At 47.3% G+C, this 15,277-nt stretch overlaps 2 protein-coding genes across 3 annotated transcripts in view; one reads left to right on the top strand and one right to left on the bottom strand.

Moving 5' to 3' along the window:
* Positions 1–15,277, bottom strand: part of DOCK1 (dedicator of cytokinesis 1) — a 550,965-nt gene that overhangs the window by 250,387 nt on the left and 285,301 nt on the right. The window lies entirely within an intron of this gene.
* Positions 5,802–15,277, top strand: part of INSYN2A (inhibitory synaptic factor 2A) — a 71,397-nt gene continuing 61,921 nt past the window's right edge. Inside the window, exon 1 of the mRNA XM_054503627.2 lies at positions 5,802–6,236. The gene's annotated coding sequence lies outside the window, so the exon portion shown is untranslated. The remainder of the gene's footprint in view (positions 6,237–15,277) is intronic.

Here is a 15,277-nt window from a genome sequence, read left to right as displayed (position 1 = left end):
TTCCAGGTTCAAGTGATTCTACTGCCTCAGCTTACCGACTAGCTGGGATTACAGTCATGCGCCACTATGCCTGGCTAATTTTCCTATTTTAAGTAGAGACAAGCTTTCACCACAGTGGCCAGGCTGCTCTCGAAATCCTGAGCTCAAGCAATCTGCCCGCCTTGGCCTCCCAAAGTGCTCGGATTACAGGCATAAGCCACCGTGCCTGGCCCCTTCCTGCCCTAGTTCTGATCAGTGTCACTCTCTGTGGGCATGTTAGCCGCTTTATGAGAAGGTGGCTTCAGCAGGCTCAATGAGACAGGTGGCCTTACCAGCAAGGATTAAGACAGGCCCATTGAGCCATCTACCTGTGCTGAAGAGGTTGGCTCCTCAGCGATGAGAACGGGATAGTAAGAAACCCTATAGAAACCAGCACCCAAGACTGACCAAATAAAGGTCAACAAAATAAAGGGTTTCTGTTTCATTCCTCAGGAGTCCGCCTAAAAGAAAGGAGAGGCTGCAGTTGGGAGGGGAAAGCCTTAGGGTTTGCTCGGAGCCCTGAAAATGAGGGATTGTGAGGGGAGAAGGGAGAGCCAGAGTGCATGCCGGCTCCTCCTTATTCCCATACATCACTGCCTCAGTTGTAGGGAGCATTAAAAAAAAAACAAAAACCTAGAGCCACTTCACTCTCTTCCAAAATGAAAACCTTCCATTTCTGTGGATAAATTAGATTCACAATGATGCATCATAGAAAGCCAGGGATCTCAACTAGTCCTCACGATGCTCAGGTTTTCCAAAACAAATTTGTATTTCAGGCCAATAAACCATCTCTAGTTTCTTATTATGAAAGGAAAAGAAAGCCAGAGGAGTGGCATGGCCCTGGAACATGGACCAGCACCTCAGAAACAGCTCTGGTTCCCACCAGAAGGAAACACGGCTTGGCTGCCAGGACAGTGGAAGAGCCACGGGCAAGGGGCTTTACACAAAGCGAGAGTCTTAAGCCAGAAATAAGCCCAGAAAGAGGAGAGTGAAGGCTCGAGCAGAATATGACAAGGGGAATGATGCAGAAAGCCTTCCTGCAGGGCTTCTCAGCAGAAAAGGAGGCCCCACTGGGGCACCTTGAGCATTGTATCTGTCTTGTTCTTGAAAGGCAAGGCTAAAGTGCCCCCAAGTGAATGATCTCGACCCTACAGGTCGAAGGCGATATGAGAGTTACTTTTCCCTTGTAGGCGTTGAGCACTGGCTGATCTGCTACCACAGCTTCTGAACTGACAGGTGTAACCTGCCCATCACAGACTTAGGTTGGGCTCATCTAAGAGTCTCTCTGGAATATGAAGATGTCAGAGGCATTCAAACCACAGCAACTCCATTTTGAGTGAGGACTAGAGAAATGAGGCTGAGACTTACTGGGCTGCATTCTTAGAAAGTTAGGCATTCCTCACCTCTAGATGTTTAAGGTTAAGGAAACACACTGATGATGTTTACTAAACACACCCAGACTTGGGAGTGTCCTAACATCCAGATATCCTGAGAACAAAGGCATTCCTAATTTTACTTTAAAGATAATAATATCGGGCGCAGTAGCTCACGCCTGTAATCTTAGCAGTTTGGGAGACTGAGATGGGCGGATTGCCTGAGCTGAGGAGTTGGAGACCAGCCTGGGCAACATGGTGAAACCTCATTTCTACTAAAATACAAAAAAATCAGACAGGCGTGGTTACAGGTTACTCAGGAGGCTGAGGCACGAGAATTGCTTGAACACGGGCGATGGAGGTTGCAGTGAACTGACATCACGCCACACTAGCCTGGGCAACAAAACGAAACTCTGTCTCCAAAACAAAAACAAAAACAAAAACAAAAACAGGTAATATCGATTCTTGCAAAATATAATAATTAAGAAATTTAATCCTTTATCACAAAACCTTGTAGCAGAGCAGAGCTCCCCATATATATGAGTATTGTACCTAGGCTGGACGCATTCCTCCTCTTACTTTTGGGAATGCCCCACTCTCTATGGAGTAGCTGTTCTTTCACTACTTTATTCTCTTAATAAACTTGTTTTCACTTTGCACTGCGGACTCGCCCTGTGTTCTTTCTTGTGTGTGATCCAAGAACCCTCTTGGGATCTGGATCGGGACCCCTTTCGTGTAACAAAGATATGGGAAAGAAAAATTCATGTCCATAGTGAGCTCTGTCATAGCCACATCGGACAGTTGGGAGGGCAGGTGTTTCATCGGCAGCCTCCTAAAGAAGGAAGTTCTGCCGTGCAGCTAAACCAGAAGGCTCCTCTTCGGCAGTTGCTAGTTTGGAGACACTTCTCTCTTCTCCTGCCTTGCACACTGGAGAGGATACAGGTTAATCGCACTGACAGATATGCTGCTTCATTGAGGGGTGAGGGTTATTGGGGAGCATGCATGTGGACACTGCAATGACACAGTGATGATGCTCAGACAAACGGGGTCACACTGAGACAGGAAACATCTCCGTGAATTTCTATATATGTGGAAAACTGCATAAGCAACTAGTGCAAGAGACAGAATGATCTAGCACCAGTGAAGGTGCTGTGGTCCCGGGCAACGAGTATGCCTCAAAGGTAATCCCCACTCTGATATTTTCCACCATTGATAACTTTGTCGCATTCTTGGACTTCATCTAAATGGATTCATGTCATAAACACTGGGCGTCTGGCTTCCTTTGTTCTGCACCTTTGTAGAAGCCCTCCATGTTAAAGCATGCATCAGAAGTTAGTGCTTTGGGGTTGCTGTCTAGTATTCCACTATATGAAGAACCAAGAAATCTTTATCTACTGTTGACTGGTATTTGGATTATTTCCAGTTTGGAACAGATATAGATAAACCTGTTAGGAACATTCTTGAACATCTTTGACTTGTATATTCTTGACTTCTTTATGTGGAAATTGAGACCTCAAACTTACTATACCATAGGGGTGGAATTCCAGCAATTCTCTGTACAACCCCTGCACAATTCCAAGAAGGCGGCAAAAGAAGAGAGACTTGGATATTTTGCTTAGTTAGCTGTCTTGAACTTTCCTTTATTTTTATTCCTCTGCTTTTAGGAAATCCCACTTGAAAAGTAGCTATTTTCTCCTTTGCAAGTCTATCTTTTTCAACAAAAATCTTAAGCAAAATATAAAAAGCTAATACCAATTGATTCCTAAAATGAATCTTTCTATCAAGTTTCACTTTTTTTTTTCCTGAGGAAGCCGAGCATATTGACTCATTCTAGACCCTAAAAATATGCCTACATCCCATCTATTAAAAAAAAATGCAAGAGGGATCTGTGGGCAGGAAGATGGCTGAAACTCCCTTCTCTCCAGCCAGCCCCCAGCATGATGCTTGCTTTAAATTCTGGAGCATGATGACACACACCTCACCCATGTGGAATATCTCTCCAGAGCCAAAGGTACGGTGAGGCAAGTTTTCACCAATATTTTGATTTGTGATGCTGAAGACATGTACTTAAGTAATACAATACGTAAATGGTTTCTTACTTCAAAAAAAAGAAGGGATGCCAATGATTTTAATAGACAGCAAAACAACTGTAAGTCTACTACACAATTGAACAACTCTAAGCAGTCTTGATGATGTTACAGAATTCCGTTATACTCTCCTCTTCATATAAGTGGATTTTCTAACCAGCCAATTACGGCTTTCCATTTTCTTCCTGGAGTTATACATCATGCGAATCTCAGATAGCACTGTCCTTGGAGCTGTTTTCTTGCCAGCTCACAGTGCCACCTGTGGCTGAGCACTGCCTTGCTGTGCATGAATTTATGTTGACCTGTTTTCACTCTTGGTCCCGGAAAACTTCAGCCTTCTGATACTACCAGCCCAATGCCCAAGTTTCCTGGCAGCTTTATTTACAGTCACTTTAAAAGACGGAAGGCAGATTTCAATTTTATGGATTGCCAATAAAGTAAGACTTACAGAAGTTCCCCAGACCACTGGGAAAATTACTGGAGCCCACAGTTGCAACAGCACATCCCCAAGGGAACATGCTGGAGAGTGGCAACTTCTCCTATCTGGTTTTAAACGTCCCCAACTCCTATACATTCCCTTCCCGGGCCTCTTCCAGGCAGAAGAGGGGACTGCAGTTTCCATACTGCTCACACATAATTAAGCATCTCTTTCCAGCCAGCTCCCAACAGCCTCCCTGGTAAGCTGGAAAATCGGGCTTGGGGGATCTGAGTTAAGAAGGAGAACAAGAAGAGTGAGGTGGGCAGAGTTTGGATCCACAGGCTCAGGACTTCCGTCCTAGGCATAATAACTGGATCCCCAAGGCTGGCAAAATTGTATACCAAAGGATGCTGCGGGGTAAGAGGGAAATAGATAACATTTTAGATTTTTTTTTTTCTTCTGGAATGTCTGGACACACTGCCCAAAGCATCCACATACAAAGAAGGTATTTCGTATAAAGTCATTTATAAAAAACAGACACTCTATAAGGCAGTGATAGGCTCAGTTCGGCTCAGTGAACAAGGATGGAGCTATGGCTTGGCACAGGCACAGAGCTGGTGCTAGGTGCAGAGACTCAGGGATGTATAGGCAAAGAGGTCTCACTCCCCACTGATGTGTCTGGAGAGGTGGGTGGGTGAAAGGACTTTCCATTTGTCCTCCCAATTTCCTCTCCGAAGCCTATCCCTTCCCTGGGGTCCACTACTTCTCTGTCCTTTCCTGAGAAACAGACTAATAAATGTGGCTACTTACATTTTACATTACGTTCTAGGAGCAAATCCAGGGGGCCAGGAGCCCTGCACTCAGCTGGCTGCTTAGTCCCTGGCCCAGGCCCCAGGGCCTGCCAGGCATCAGAGGAGCCCCTGGGTCTGCTGCTCTGAGCTCAAAACACCCAATACTCTTTGGTGTGTGGGAAATTAAGGGCGGGGATAGCTCCCTGTGCATCCTAGGTCTTTTCCTCCCCCAAGAAAATTCTACTCTGCCACAAAGGAACTCAGCCTCTGCGCCCTGTGGCTTCTGCTGGTGGGTGGTGTGTACTCTAGCGGGGGGTAGGGTTCCTGGCTAGGAGTGGCAGTGGCGCCTGCTCTGGAGTGTCCCTAAATGTCAGCATGCAACATTACCAGGCAGGCCCTCCCACTTCAGTCCTCAGGACACTCATAGGACCTCCTGTCCCAATGTAGAGGGGCTGACACCAGCTTGGAGCCGGCACTGAAAGGATCCCCGAACTCCTGCTTCTACAAGGCAGCATCCGCAGGTGAGTGGCCAGGCACCTACAAGACCCCCACCCTTCGCGCCTGGCTTCCCAAAGCCCCGCCGGGCCAGGCTGGCTGGCACAGCAGACAGTCATGCAGCAGGGTCCCCAGCGACCCCCCATCCCTGAGAGAACACACGGAGTCCCCCGCCCGCCAGCTGCTCCGGAGGCGGCTCCAGGGTAGACTCAACAAGTTCCCGGGCCATGCAGCGCCGCCTGCAGCCCAGAAACCCGGAGGACGCGCTGTGGTGTAGCCCCGCGCGCAGGCGGCAGCCGGCGGCAGCTCCTTCCACCTCCTCCTCCTCTTCCTTCTCCTCCTCCGGCTCCGGCGGCGGCGGGAGGGGGCTCCTCCACTCCCTCCCGATCCCCCACCCCACGCACGCGGCCCGGCCCGGCCCCGCGCCGCCCCCGCCCCACCTCCGCCCCGCGGGGCCCAGGGCTCCGCCCGCCTCAGTGCCAGCCGGGCGCACAGGCAGCAGGCGCGCGGCTCGGGGGCGCCCTCGCCTCTGGCCGCCCGGCTCCGCGGAGTAGCTGGGACCTGGAGCAGCGGCAAGGACTTCCCTCCTGCTCCCTCCCCCGCCCCGCCCCCGCCTCCTGGCCCTGGCTCTGAGATCTCGCCGAAGACAATTGCAGTAAATGAGGACATCGGAGGAGCGCGAAGCCGGGTGGCTGTGGCTGGCTCCGCCGCGTCGCGAGCAAGCCAGCGCGCGGGCGTCCCCGGAGCTGGCCGAGCCGCTGCCTCCCCGAGCGCGTCGCTAAGCGGGGCCGGAGGGACGCGAGCGACGCAAGCTGCGGCGCGGGGGCCGGCCGGGCCAGCAGGGCCGGGCCAGCGGCGGTGGAGGGGGCGGGCAGCAGGCGCGCAGCGGGCCAAGTTCCCGGAGCCGAGCCTTCCTCCGCGCGAGCGCGGCGAGTCCGGCCGCGAATGCCCTGCCCGGAGTGCTCCGTGCCGCGCCAGGCTTGCCAGGGTCCGCGGCGAGACATGCCCGAGCCAGGCGCTGCATCGACCTCGACTTATCTGTAAGCAGCGGAAGGTAAGCGGAGCCCCGCGTGCCCTCCTCCCGCGCCCCCGCGCCACCGCGCCCTTCGTACTTGGCCGCGGGCAGAGCACCGCTCGGACGGGCGCCCACCCCCGACTCGGGCGCACACACTCGCCCCCAAACCGGCTTGGCCGGAGACTCGGCGGCTCCCGGGGCCGGGACACCCCGGTGCAGCCAGGAGCGGACCCGGTGCGGGCGCAGGTTGGGGGCGAGGTTATGCAACTGCATCTGGCGCGACCAGGTCGCTGAGGGGCGTCTGGCAACTTTGGCGACATCAGGGAGGAGCGGGGCTGCGCCTTTGCAATGTGGGTTCCAGACAGACGCCACAGCTTCGTGAGCGCCCGACAGCCCTAGCCAGGCAGAACTGGGGGATCCGGGGACGGCCGTCTCCTCGGAAGGTTTCGAGGCTTTTAAGTATTTTCCAAACTAAAGCGCCCTGGAAAGTACAAGTACGGCTGATTAACTTCGGGGGCGGGGGGATGAGTTGGAGCAGAGGGGCCCTGACGCCGGCCGTTGAGGAGAGGCACGAGCAGCAGTGAAGGCAGATGCCCACGTGAAATGCCCGTCTCCTCCACTCGCTGGGGTTGGCACCTTCCCGGGGCTGCGGGTTGGGGTCGGCGCCCGCGGGGCTTCCCGGTGCCTGGCATCCCGAGTCAGACCGGGACAGGCGTGGGAAACCAACCAACGCTGCAGACCTAAGAGAGGGCGAGCTGGCGGGCGAGGGCAAGAGGGAGGAGGGAGCCCGCGGGCAGCCCGGGGCCGGGGCAGCTCCTGGAGCCCAAAGTCAAGAGCGAGAACCTGCATCTTGCTGGTTCATGCTCAGGGCTCCAGGCTGATGTCCCCACTGCTTGGATAAAGAGCCGCTCCCTGTGACCTCAGCATTCTACTACCCAAAAATATGCCACAGGGAGAGGGAGCCAGTGATAAAGAGATGCCAGGAGTGGGGGAGGAGAGGTGCCTCTGGAGTAAACAGGAGAGAAAATGGGTGCGTTTTGCTTATCTACAGCCCAGGGCTCCCACCCGGACCCCTCTCCTGCTGTTGGTCTGTGCTGGGGAGCTGGACGCGCTCTGGGCCCCTGCTCCAGAAGCAGCGGTGAAGCGGTTTACTTTGACCTTGTCTGCTTAGGCGCCGAAATTCTGCGGAAGCATCCCGAGGTGAAACTGCAAGAGTGGGAATGAACTTTGGGGGAGCCCTGCCTTGGCTGGGAAGCCAAGCGATCATTTCAGAAGACTACAGCTAAGGATAGCACAGGGTAGACGTCTGTGCACTAGAACGCTTCCCCCTCAACGAGGACTTGCTAGAGGGTTACCTTTCCATATCTCAGTGGGGGGACTGTCAGGGTGACTGCGCTGGCTGGGTACTTGGTTAAAAAATACCACTCACAAGACCGGGGCCATTCCCAGAGTAGTACATACGTGAAAAGGATATAACCCTTATTAAGCTTACGCTACAGCAAGTTACCGTCATTTCACTATGCAGAGGCGGAAAGTGCTGGTTTTTACTATTCCCCCACACTGTGCTATTTCTTACATTCATATCCTGTTGAATGTTACTTTTGAAAGTTCATATTTATCTTTGCAATTTTTTTGCAAGAATGATTAGCAAACATGCACAAGGAGCTCAAAGAAAAAATGGAAGTCCTGCCATCTGCATGCCTCACCAGATATTAATCATTTACTATCCATGTTTACTACTTACATTAGATGGCACTGCTCCTCACGATGGTTTTATTAGAGGCGTATTTGGTTAAGAAAAAAAAAAAAGTCTAGCACAGCTATCACTAATTGCATGATTTTGCATAAATTACGTTAGCCATGGAGAGTTTTGTTTTCTTCACTAAATTCATCATTTTGTTTAAAAGACTAAACAATTCAGTTTAATTTCTTTAGCTAAATGAAAGACTTTTTCTTAAAGACAAGATGTCCTTGAAAAGCTACATATGTCTTTAAACTTATTACAGTTGCCACGACTTTGTATTTTATCATTGTGATTAAGACTTTGAGCTTTCATGTAAGTCAGGCCCTTTATCCTATTAAGAAACAGAATTACTGGTTAAGAAATAGGCTAACAAGGCAAAAGCTGGGAAGCTCCATGTCTGCACAATGAGATTTCTGCAAGCTCTATGGGAGGCTGGGTACTCTATTACTCTGTTTACTTCGGGAGCTTCTCTGTTTTGCCACAGTTGTTTTCCCCTGTGGCAGGAAAGGGAATTTTTGTTTTGTTTCTCCCTCTGTAGGGAAAAATTTTAAAATAAATCAATAAATAAGAGAAAGACTTGTATGTGAAAGGCATTCATCTACAAGGAAGACTCCTACACACTGAAATAAGCAGTCCAAAAATCAAAATGATTCTCAGAAATAACAATGGATCGCAGCAGAGTGGCAGGACAGACCCATTCATGTAGACATTTGTATTCTCTTGTTTGCGCCCAGCCATGGCTATCTCATTTAGAGACACAACTACTGAACTCTGGAATATGAGAAGCAGGTGACTTACGCTTCTCAGAGACTCATGATACAGAAATGATCACAGCTACCTCCCAAAGCAGCAGCTCTGTGGTCAGACATTTACATAGGAGGGCAGTGACAGGTTCACCAGGGATTTTAATGCTTGTGAAGGATGCTGTTCAACCCATCCATAGCACCCAAGAAGCTCAGTTGGGAAGGCAGGCAAATTCTACATACTTGAGGCAAACCACCGTCATTCTGGGAGTGTGAGGTCATAAAAACTCCCCAGATGAAACCAGTGTCATCGTCATTTTCAACAGTCCTCCATAAATGTGAAGCACCACATCCTTTCCCCACCATAATTCCACTGGTTGGAGACCTACATTCCCCAACCAGAAATTAGCTGGCATGATTTATGAAGCAGATCCTTTTTTGTCTCCTCACATATTTGATTTTAATATTTCATAACATTATGGGGTGACTTCAATATTTTAAAGCAAAATTTAATATGATTGATACTACATGACGACACTTCGAGTACCATGAAATTCTCATACAGACATTGAGAGAAGTCTTTATTCCAATACTGGAGCTAACCTATGATAGGTATGCAGTGAAACTTCATGACTTTTAATCAGTTAATTTAAAATGTACATTGTTCTTATACATTAAGGACAGAATACAGACTTGCAGGAACCAAACGACAGGGACCCTGCCAGGATTGCTGTAAACAAGTTGTTTGGACAATGTCTTGTGTTAAGCACTAAGCCGGGAAAGTACAGGTTTGAACCTTTGGACCACGTGTGATAATGTGTCTGTTTCAGATCCTGAAGGCACTAAGGTATCTCCAGGCAACCAAGGATCTTACCTCTCACACTGAGAAAAACCATAACTTCAGAGACATTTCCTGGCTCCAAGTCCTTTCAGAGACCCCTCTACTGTAAGTCACAGGATATTCAGTGTGCATTTGAGTCAGATGTGCTTAAGACATTATTCAAACCATAATGAATGGGTTGAGGGACTTTGAGGTGTACAAAGATGTTATCAGATGACAAATCACTACCTGAATAAAAACAAAACATTCTAACCTGACAACTGTGTCTCTTTCTGCTGAGTATATACTGCCAGCTCGAATTGGGACTGAGAGAAAATTAACTTGAATGTAGAACAGCAGATATTAGGGACAAGCAGGAATTACGATTCTAAATTACTCTATAAACCTTTTGGCTAACAACATATTTCAAAGGGATTTGGAAATAACTCTCCCCAAAGTCATTATTTGTGAATATTTATTTTATAGAGCACTGAACTGTTTATTCAAAGTATTGCACATCCATAGACATGTTCTCTTTACCACACTATCCTGCTGTTAGGAAGTTTGAGCAAAAAAAGAAAAGAGATTCTTACATCTCTTCACAGCATACGTTCATATGAATTATACTATTCTATCCAATAGAATGGTAAAGACACACACAAAAAAAACCTCAGCTTATCAAAATGCTTGTTGAAGTTTCTATTCTACTTAATATGGAAAATTCCAGTTCAGTCCTTAATAATCTAGCTTTGGCCATGAAATGAAAGGCAGTAAACTACAACATATGAGAGACATGGGAAGGAGGCTACAGAATGCTGAAAATACTACAGGCAGCCTTTCAAATAAAAGTTGCTCTCACTCCATCTCAGTAGAGATGATCACAGCTATATCCCAAAGCAGGGGTTCCATGGACAGGCACATCCCAGAGAGAAAGAGGAAAAAGCACAGGCTGATGGCATGAGGGCCTTTTTACAGCTGTTCAGCTGAGGAAGCAGCATGGGGCTATATCATACGACCTTAATGAAATTGAGCAGTCTTTGTGTTTCTAGGTCATTCCACTGGTGATGTGAGATCCCCCACCCTTGTTCTTCTCTAGGAAGGATCTTGTATTTGTCAATTGTCCTTCTTGATGTTTTTAAAAATCTTTTCTATGTGTACTTAGTGGTTACGTTTTAGATACCTCTTACTACCTGCATTTTGTACAGTGAAATCTGCTTATTTTTGTAGTAAGTGATTTTAGCATCCGTAAAAATGTAGCAAAGACATAAAACCTGGGATTTTTAAATGGGGCAAGCACAGGGAAGGTAGATGGATATGCAGATGGCTTTGTTCAGAGAGGACTTCTGATTTGTGGATAGGTACTGAGCTGTTGCAGCAGTGGCCAAGGCAATGTGTAAGGTGTTACAAGACCAAGTGAGAGGACTCCAAGAAGCTCAAGTCCAGGAGGAAGGGAGGAGGTGGCAAGGAAGTGGCAGGAGGCTAAAGACTCCCAGGTAGAATCAGGATAGGAGATTACAAGCAGAGAGTGATGCCCTGGCTGACTTCGTGGGTGATGCTTGAGATTGCACTCCTGAGCCCAGAAGACATTAGTCCTGGAGCTTAAGCAAAGTGGTAGGGTGCTCAGGGCTACAGACTTGTATGGGAAGAGTGAGAAGTGACATTTAGCAAAGGTTGAGGTGCTGGAATCAGAGAGTGGAGGCACAGTTTGGAGTCAGTTTGAGGAGCAACCAGCAGGGCAAGAGGGTCCTATGTTGATGTTTGAAACAAGAACATATATTCTCAGAAGATTAAGGCGGTATAACTAGAGGCAAACCAGAGGAGAGGAGTTGGAGACCAGTTGAGAAGGTGTCACAGGTGAGAATGTGCCAGTCTCAGTAGCACTGGGAAGTAAGTTAGGGGGCAGCTATGAGAAAAACCTTCTGGCAGACAAGTCTTTGTCATGTAGCAAGATAGAAAGAAGGGATTAAAGATGCTACCCAAGGCCAGCAAGGCGGTGGGGTATTTTAATGGAAACAGAAGTCTGGGAGCCAGCAGGAATGGGGGGAAAGATAGGATTTCTATTAAATATTTGAGTGTGAATTTTCAACTGGAAATATTATTTAAAAAATAAGTTTTTCATTATCTCTTACCTCCTAGAATGTCCACAAGAAATACTTTGAAATAGGAGGAAATTGGATGAAGCTATTCACAACGCAAATCCTTAAATGACTAAGCATAGTACTATCTATAACAGGTGCTTAATAAATATTTAATGAGGCTACTAACACAAACCTAGCCAGTGATTTTGCTACCAACTCAGGGAATCCTGATTGGGAAAGAATTGTTTTCTTCCATTTCCACTTGTAACTTTTTGTGTAGCAGGAATCGAAGGAAACACCGTGAGAAGGCAGTAAAGAGGAAGACGGCTTCCAGGGCTGAACAGTACTGACGTCTGGCCATGCAGTGTTTAGAAAAGAAAAAAGCACCAAAGGGTTGGGTTCTTTACCACCAAACTCAACCTCAGCAATTCCTTTGGTGAAAACTCAGTTGGGTAGAAGTTGAGTTTTTAGGGAAAGAATGTCTTTGAATATGGTGACCTAGTATTAGGGTAAAAGAAGCAAATAAGGAGAACTGAGAAAATGTATCTCACTGCAGTCAGATAAATTAATGTTCTTATAACCCAAATGCTGACATTTGGGGTTAAAAAGAGTTTTCACCAGAGCTCCCAAAAAAACTGGAGAGTTCATTGGGTCAGCAGGAGAGAAGGAAACGTCTGTCTCTCAGCCTTAACCTCACATCTCAATTTGACGTCGTGACTTCAACTCCATTGATCTCTGTGCCAGACCCACCAATTTATCATTTTAAAAACCAATGCCAGTGCTGCATAAAGACTATTTTTGTCTTTTTTCCTTGAGTAAATCACACTGTATGGTATCCACTTAACCATGCGCTTGAGACTCCCATAGCTTAGATAGTGTGCCATGTGCAGATGTAGTGTGTGAAATTAAAGGAATGCTGAAAATATGCTGCTCACTTTCAAACCGTATTTTTCATTTGACTTCTTGCCCAGTGATAACTGCATTTCTCAATTACTTACTGTTTCTGTTTTAAAGGTAGTTGTTAGCTCAGTGGCTTCACTGAAGTCATTCACATCCTCATTTAATTTGTTTTGCACTTGCTATTTATATTTTAGTCTTGCTATATAATATTTATTCTGAATATATATCTACTTTATTTATTGTGTCTATCACATTTGTGCATGTGGCAAAAACACCCAGGGTGAGGCTGAATGACAGAAGTTAGCAGGTGGCTGGACACTGGAGCCTCAGACAGAGTGCCCAGACTCATTGGCAGGGTTGGCCCCACACTGCGCTGGGCAGGTCAGCTACTGAGTGAGTGGCAGAGACTGGACCCCAACTCACTCCTAGTAATTATTTAAAATAATTCCACATGGAAGCATCAGTTCTAACTGTATCTGAAGAGTCAGTGAGAGTGACCACTGGCAAATGCAGCTTTAAAGTATAAGTCTAAGACAACCGTACAGTTTTTAATCAGCCACTCAAGGTTGGAACCTTCTGGTGGTGATTTTCAAGCTTGTGTCGCTTAGGTCCTGCATCCAGTGTCATCCACATGCACAACACATCCCAAGGTGTGCTGTCTTTGTGTACATCCACTTCATTACCAGGGCTGTGTACTGAGTGCTTCCTAGGAGCCCACCACCTGAGCCCTGACCCAGCTCACAGTGGAGTGCAACGTAGTGGTGAGATAACAGGCTCCAGGCCAGGCTGTCCTCCTTTGCCCTCCTAGCTCTGCCAGTAACTATCTGTGTGACCTTTGGCATGTGACTCCACTACCTATGCCTCTGTTTCCCCATCTTTATTAAAAATAGTAATTTCTCCTTCAGAGGGTGTTTGGAGAATGAAAGGTTCAGACATATACAAAGCACAGAATGGTACCTAGCTTGTGGTGAGTGTTATACACAAATGTTACCTTTTCTTATCTTTGCTCTCCCAGGTTAGATCACTTGCCCAGAGTTCTGGGCTATTAAGTGGAGGGGAAGGGCCAGAACTCAAAACCAAGCAAGTGCTCTCAACGCCCCAGTTCTTAAGAACTACGGCCAGAAATTAACCACGTTAGCAAACCACGGTAGCATGGGAAGACCTTGAGCACCCCCTCTCTAGTAGAAAATCCAAAAGTTATTCACTGTGCAAAGACTGTCAATGTACGAATGACTGGTCTCAAACCCCAGATCCATGGTTGAAAAGAGCTGCCCCAAGCCATGGAATTTCTAGAAGGGAACAGAATTCTAAATGTTTTACATCTCCAACCAGAAATATATATATATATATAAAAAAGTGTGAATATGCCCTATTCCTACTATGGGTCTGCTCAGTGACAATTTACTTGGAATTTGCCATCCCATAATTAATGGATGTTGTGAAAGACCTGGATTTTCATCCATGACAATAACTGGCCACTATTGTCTCCTCTATGGAACATGAATCCACCCCATCTGTTGGTGCACAGCACAGCCCAGCCAGGCAGGGCACAGACACTCTGTGGGCCTGTGTGGGATCTGCTGGTGATCATCCCAACACCTGGCTGATGTCTAGGTTCATTCTAGAAAAAAATGGAAGGGGCTCAACCTCCCTGCTCCCTCGTGACATTCACTCATTCATTAAGCCCTTCGTTCAGTCAATATTTCTGGGTACTTTTTATATGCCACAAACTTCTCTAAGCTTTGGAGATACAGCAGGAAATAGAAGACAACAAGGGGTGAAAAAGATAAAGGAAGAAGGCCAGTGGTTCTTTATCGTATGTGCATTATTAAAATTATATTAGGTATTTAAAACAAAAAGTGGTACCCAGTCTCCATGCTCCAGAAGTTCTGATTTACCTGGACTGGGGTAGAGACCAATATGCTTTCTCTTTCTTTCTTTCTTTCTTCTCCTTGTTTTTTAATGGATTAACTTCCTGGCCTCCAAGTGTGGCCTTCGAGGGAGCGAGGCTGAGGGAATAGAGCCCTTAAGGAAAAATGCTTGTTTACCTCCTTCCTGTAGGAGGACAGCCACCCCCTGGATTTTCTTCTACGTGGCAGGATATGCTCTCTTTAAAAACCCACACACAAAAACCAAAACCAAAACAACTTTTAAAAGACTCCATTTCATCCACACCTATGCTCTCCTCCAAAGCTTCAAGAAGGCCAAAGCATACAGGGGTCATGTGAGGTTTTGGAAAGATTTATGTTTTCCTTTTTCAAGATCTTTTTAGCATGCTCAAGTCCACAGAGAATGATTTCACAGATCATCAGTACTGCTTACTCACTACGATGCTAACTTCTATTCATGAACTACACAGGCTTTTGCTACTGTTCTCTTTCTCTTTTCCACAAGCCTTGTAAAGTAGCAGGGCATCTGTTCCAAGGAGGTGCTGGAGAGATAAAAAGATAGAGGCAAACGCAGGAATACTCATTGAAAATGGGACTCTTTGTTGAGTTTAACACTTAATGTGTTATGTGTTGGGTACTTCATAGAACAGGAAACTGTATGATGTCCTGCTTCGGGTGCCTGCCCAAGCCTGGGCTTTTGTTTTGCCCCAGGGTGAATTGTCACATTCCCTTCTGGACAGGAGATGGGGTTGCTGCAACTGGCCCTTTAAGAGCAGCCAAAACGCTGGGAGTCGTGGCTGAAGGCCATCAAAACTCTGTGTGCCTGATTCAAGGGAACAGCCCACAGATGTCCCACAGCTGACCTGGACTTATGTTCCAGCACACATCCCCTTCCCCTCCTGTGTC

The sequence above is a fragment of the Pongo pygmaeus genome, chromosome 8 (genome assembly GCF_028885625.2).
Source record: "Pongo pygmaeus isolate AG05252 chromosome 8, NHGRI_mPonPyg2-v2.0_pri, whole genome shotgun sequence".
Lineage (NCBI taxonomy): Eukaryota > Metazoa > Chordata > Mammalia > Primates > Hominidae > Pongo > Pongo pygmaeus.
Note: the sequence above shows the minus strand (reverse complement) of the source record. Positions and strands in the feature narration are given on the sequence as shown.